The 6,000-nt window shown below is 43.5% G+C and overlaps 1 protein-coding gene across 1 annotated transcript in view; it reads right to left on the bottom strand.

Annotated features, from left to right (window-relative positions):
- Positions 1-5,480: 5,480 nt before the first annotated feature.
- Positions 5,481-6,000, bottom strand: part of RAB8B (RAB8B, member RAS oncogene family) — a 31,393-nt gene continuing 30,873 nt past the window's right edge. Inside the window, exon 10 of the mRNA XM_075160329.1 lies at positions 5,481-5,684. The gene's annotated coding sequence lies outside the window, so the exon portion shown is untranslated. The remainder of the gene's footprint in view (positions 5,685-6,000) is intronic.

Below are 6,000 nucleotides of genomic sequence, written 5' to 3'. Positions count from 1 at the left end.
ATTCACATTTCCAGCAGACTGCCTAAAAGCTGCTGGCATACAACATCTCTAAGCTATTTTTACAGAACTACACTTTAACTGCTTCTGTACAGATTGCATACATTTTATAAAACCTTCTAGGAATTAATCCACTAGAAAAATATAGACAAAAGCAGAATGTTTGCTACTTTTTGTATTTTTTTCCTCTGTGCTTTTCTTAAAGGACTATATGGAAAAAAACCTTAGTCACATTTTTCTCAACAAGAAGTCACATGCCCTCTGGAGACTATCAAGGAGGGCCTTTCCTTTAAGAATTGCTATACAAAGAGTGAAAGAGTGAAGGAGGTTGCGCAGTGGAGATTCTATACTCTTCAGACATTTTTTACCAATGTTTAATCTTTTGTTCTTTGCTTTCTGTGTGTATTTAATAAATACAAAGAACAGTTGCTTTCTCTGCTGGAAAAGTTAAGTCTCTAGCAACTCAAAAAAAACCCACCAAAACCCACCACTCTAAACTTCTAGGGTGTCCCACCCTAAAAAGTGGGACAGGTTTAAATTATAGCATCAGAGAATAATCTTTTTTTACACACTGAGAGACTGAAAATACTTTGTGAAGAACACTGCAGTGATCTGTAGGTCTGCTGGCTTCTTGTTTATCCATAGCTCTATGGCAGGGCAAAGAATATTACCTATACCTAATAAAAACAAGATAAATAAGGTTAACTGTTTATTGTAAGAGGGTCAAAAGCCGTTAAGAAAAGCAACAGACAGGAGAGCTGGCATTGCTTCATACTGCTGCAACCTTCAGCAAGAACAAGTGAAAAAAAACTCGTCAGGGAAAATCACAGAAGAGCAAGCTACTACAAGCTACTACAGGTATGGGCCATATTTCAAAAACATATGGATAAAATCCTTTCTGGTTAGAACAAGCACTGGATCAAACAACTTAATTTTACCTATTAACTTCAACGTACGCAGCTGGCCCAGATCAAATTATTTCTCTATTTCTATGAACCACTTCACCACACAGATACCTATTTTAGCTTTAGCAGAGCACAGAAACATGTGTTTGAACAGACTGTCCTTCCTCTTTCAAAACTGATTTCAGTTCAAGCTGAAATTTCTGCCTGCAAGAATGGTTTTCAGCTGACACACAGAAAAAGTGGGACTTTTGTAATCAGTCTTTTGAGAACACCTGTAGAGCTCACTTTAACTTTTACAAAAAAATGTATGATTTTCAAAATGTGATTTTTTTAAAATTTTGTTTGCAAATATGTGGGGGTATTATTTATAAAAAATAATTGTCACTTGTTTTAACCATCATGGAGACAAACATAGTGGAAGTCCACAGACTCCCATTTGAAATGATGACTTTTCCAATCTCAGCTACAGATACAGTCATGGGACTAAAATAGCAAATGCTTTTGGTCATAAAAAGCAGTAAAATAAGCAAAAGACATGTTAGAGTATCTTCTGATTCTAAAATTTTTTATGAATATCCTGAAGGAAAAGGCATGCAAATAATTCAAAGAGAATGCTGAACAAATATGCCTTTTTAGGACTAGCTGTTACTGTATTTTGTCTTTAAGTTGGTTGCACTAAACTTACGATAAGCTACTGTTCACCCACTGAATTAGTTACATAACTAAAAATAGATACATTAAACTGCTCTCTAAAATTAAAAGGAAAAAAGATCATTTCTACTACTTAAAGCCTAATAATAAGAGACTTCACTAACATTTAAATTTTAAGACCCTGCATGTCTCGAAATAAAAGTAGCAGAAAATTTCACAGGAAAACTTGCTTGCACTCTAAACTTCGCTTTTGATGTAGGTAAACCTCCGCAGGGGAGGCTGAGCTCACTTGTTGGAAACCACTGCTCTAGATCAAGAATGACAGACTTGCCATGGAGTCTTTCAAGAGGCACTTAAGCATCTGACATGTCCTTTAAAAATAGAAGGAGCATGAACCTTTAGATCTTGAATTAGTGAAACTAGGAACATGGTAGTATATTATCAGGCTATGGGGGGTCTTTGGTGACCAACTGAAAATCAGAAGCACAGAGCAATTTTATTAATAAATGGTATCACTTAAAATATTCTAACTATGATAAATGCAGAAAGATGGTCAACATATAGAGGTGTTGACCATGTAGCTGAATCTTTGATTATTAATGTAATCCAATAATTAGCATAGTTATCATAACAGAGTCTTCATCTTGGTCGCACAGGAAATGCTCTGACTGACTTCATACTTCTTTGCATGATGTAGACACAATCATGTCTCCACACAAGACAAAAGCAGTCGAAAGTCCAGTGGAATCAGGTATCTAATTCATTGGTACAGAGAAATATACACTGATCAAAACCAGTGTTGGCCACCTTTTCCCCAAAGCAAGAAAATTTTGGAAAGATTTTTGGAACACATATCAAAGTTTTCACTTGTTATTTGGAAACTGAAAATAAAAATATCTTTTTCTCTTGGTTTAATATCGGAAATAAATCTCTTGAAAGATAACTGGCAAAAACAACCTCATTATCGTTTTGCACATATTACCTGAATTATAAGAAGCTATCCATAAAGGACATTTACTGTTTGAGTTACTAAAAAATACATTTCTGTCATAAAATGGTAATTAAAGGCTAAGGTAAGTATCACAGAATGCTATGCATGCAATTCCAGGTCAGTGAAGCAAGCTGTTGCTTTTGTACTTAACCATAGCCACTCATCTGACATTTTATACAGCAGTCACAAGACAACATATCCTGATATCAAAGGCTACCATATGACACTGCAACCCACTTCTCAGAAAACTTACCTGACTCTATTAATTTTGTGTTCTCATTTATATGGAATTTAAATAAAGGGAAAAAGCACTTTTAAAGGTCAAATTAAATATTTCCTTCTATATCCTTAAGCAAAATGCAGTTTGGAAAGTTTATTATTGTTTAATCACTTTGATCTTTACAGAAAGAGCTACAGTGTCAGAAGTTGAACAAAATTGGCAGGCAGTAATAACAATAACTCATGAAAACTTCCAAATACATGGTTGAAAGGGAGTTTGCTCTAACTAATACTAACTTTTAATGAAGAGCCATGATAAATAAAATATAAACTACTTTGTTTCAAATTCTCTTTCTTTCCAAGAGGTGGCCCTTACTATGGAAGGAAGTTCAAGGGTTAATTAATAGGGTTAACCCTATTAGCTGTGTTTGATTTCCAATTTGCATCATAGACGCAAATTTAAAAGTTAAAGTTCCTAAGTTTTATTATTTGCTTTAAGGCTGTGATCATTTTATTTCTACTATTAAACCTAACTCTTGAGAAGGTATGTTGCCACAAAAGAACTGCTGATATTGAATACTGTTAGCTATTTGTCCAATGTGATTCCACGCTTAAGGAATCTCCAGTGAATGGGAAATATCACATGACTTACTTCAAAAGTCTGTCGTAGGTAAATCGGAATAGTTCCTGGAGCAGAACAGAACACACCACTCCAAAGATGAGCACATTTTTCCATACTAATGCTTAATGGCTACCACCAGTTTGCACAGCACCAAACCACACACGGGAAGAAAGCAGCAGGGAGACCAGCCAGATGAAAGCCTTGAATCAAAGAGGGGGGGGAAAACCCAAAGAACTGTTATTCATATTGCATTTTCCACTAGCATCTGAAATTTCTAATAAGGATCTCCATGAGGCAAATAAATTGGTAGACAGTTGCAGAGTAAATACCACAAAAGAAATATTCTAAAGAAGAGTGCATTTCCCATGACAAGAAACTATTTTTTAATTTTAAGAAAAATTAAACTAGCAATTTCATCTCTGATGTGGACAGGGTGGTTAAAAAACATGTTAAATAACTCTACCCATTTATGCAAACTACATTACTACTGAAAGAGGAAGGACTAGCCTAATTACACTGTGTGAGAAAATACAGAAAAGCAGGACCAGCTTCTGTTTCCTGCCGTAGTTACGGATCTTGGGAATACTTGCTAAGCACCGAAAATGAAACAACAGTGACTTGAAATGAATTAAAAAGTGCGTATGAAAATGGAGGGCCTGCCTAAACATCGGAGCTGGCGAGCACGGGGCTGTGCGCAGCGGGGGCTCGGGGCCAGGCCTTCCCCGGCTGGGACACCCCGGGCACCTCCGCAGGGCTCGCCAGCCCTCCGGGGCAGCTGGAGCAGGACAAAGGCTGTGCACGCCTGCACGCCCGTGCCCACTTACTGAACGCAGCAGGGGGAGCTTCCTCATGAATGCCCCAGGCGTAACCAAACCTCAGTCACCGCCACGTAGAGATCGCTGTTTTTTTACCCCCAAGCACTACAGCAGTGAGGTGTCCACACGGCACAGCCTGTACCTGGCATCCCCAGCGCTTTGCCCCAGAAGAGCGACTGAGAGCGTGGGATACGGGGCTGGGGACATTCACGGCCAACGGGCGCAGCTGCCGAGGACCCCTGTGGGGAGCCTGCGGAGGACCCCGGCGGATAGCCGGGCCTGCGAGGCCGTGCTCCAGGTTTCTGGCGCAGATATGCCCGGAGCTACCCGGGGCGGCCGGCAGCCCTGGCTTGCACCCCCGGCCCGTGGGCGTGAGGTACCCCGAGGGGGCGGCCCCACAGAAACGTCTGAAGAGAGACCGGGGCGGTGATGAGCAGCCGTCGCCATCCCAGAAAAGCGCCCTACCCGCAGGGAGGGCCCGGCTGGGCGAGACCGAGACGGCGGCACTGCGCCGGCCGCCCGCGGGGGTGCGGCTGCCCGGGTTGAGGAGAGCGGAGCTCGGGCCCGCTTGGGTCTGGGCGCGGCGGCCTCCTCACCCCTCACCCGGCCGGCCGTGGGCGAGGCGGGCCCGCTGCCCCCGAGGGCGCCCCCTGCCGCGAGGAGGGAGGCGCCGCGCCGCTGCAGAGCGCCGGCCCAGGGCGATGAACCCGCGCCCGGGGAAGGCGGCCGCTGTCACAGCGCGGCGCCAGCCGCGGCAGGCTCTGAGCGAGGGGCAGCTGCCGGCAGCTCAGCCCTGCCCGGCTCCGCGGAGGGTGCCCAGCGCCGTCCCCTCCCCCGGCAGCGCCGTCAGGTGGTCAGTGGTCGGCATCCCCACAGCCGGGGAGGTTTCCCGACGCCCGGGTGTGCGGCTGCCCACCGGGACCAACCTGCCGCCCCGGCCTCGGCCGCCCCCGGGCTGTGAGGAGGCGGGCGCAGGCGTCCCGAGGCTCCGCGGGACGGCGGCGCTCCCCTCAGGCGGCGCTGGGCGGGAAGCGGGGTCTCGCGGCACCTCCTCGGGGAGACAGGGAAGGGAAACGGCTTCGGTTCTAGCTTGTGCTTCGCTGTTTTTTTTTTCCTCCCCTCCCTCGGAACAGATAAAATATCTGTAGAGTAATGCAGTAGTGTGTGCTAAATAGGACATGGCACTCAAAGAGCACTTTAATTAATTGAATACTATTTTTAAAGGAGGGCCCAGGCCCAGTGCTAGTCTGGAAAATTACTTACAAACAGTATTTAAGACACACGTGGTTGCCTTTTCCCTGTATTTTATTGGTTCAGAGCATAAATGTCAGTTTTACAAAGTCTGCATTTCAGGTGAGGAAGCTCAGAAGCAGTATTTGGCAGCATTAGACATTAATCTCATGGACAGAACTTGCTCAGGCTTCTTGGAAAAATTCCGTCCTTCATCTAGAATACATACCAGAGCTAGTTAGTTGCTACGTTGCCTAGGGGGGAAAAAAAAAAAGAAAGTAAAAGTAAAGTAACACTAAGGATTTACAAACAGCCTTGAAAATAAATTAAACATTCAACTTTTCTTTAAAAAAAAAAAAAAGCATTATTGACATAATAATTTGCACTTCACTTGTAGTTAGTTGGGTAAGTAAAGACTGCACTTTTCTTTAGAGAGGAGCACAAAAGTATGCATGTGGATGAAATAGTGCTGAAAGTGTCACAAATTGTGAATGTAAGCAGCTGAGAAAGGTACGAGCTCTGCAGCTCTAGAGCCTGCCATTTCCTGTCTCAAGCTAAGCATGTTCACAG

Source organism: Calonectris borealis, chromosome 11 (genome assembly GCF_964195595.1).
Source record: "Calonectris borealis chromosome 11, bCalBor7.hap1.2, whole genome shotgun sequence".
NCBI lineage: Eukaryota > Metazoa > Chordata > Aves > Procellariiformes > Procellariidae > Calonectris > Calonectris borealis.
Note: the sequence above shows the minus strand (reverse complement) of the source record. Positions and strands in the feature narration are given on the sequence as shown.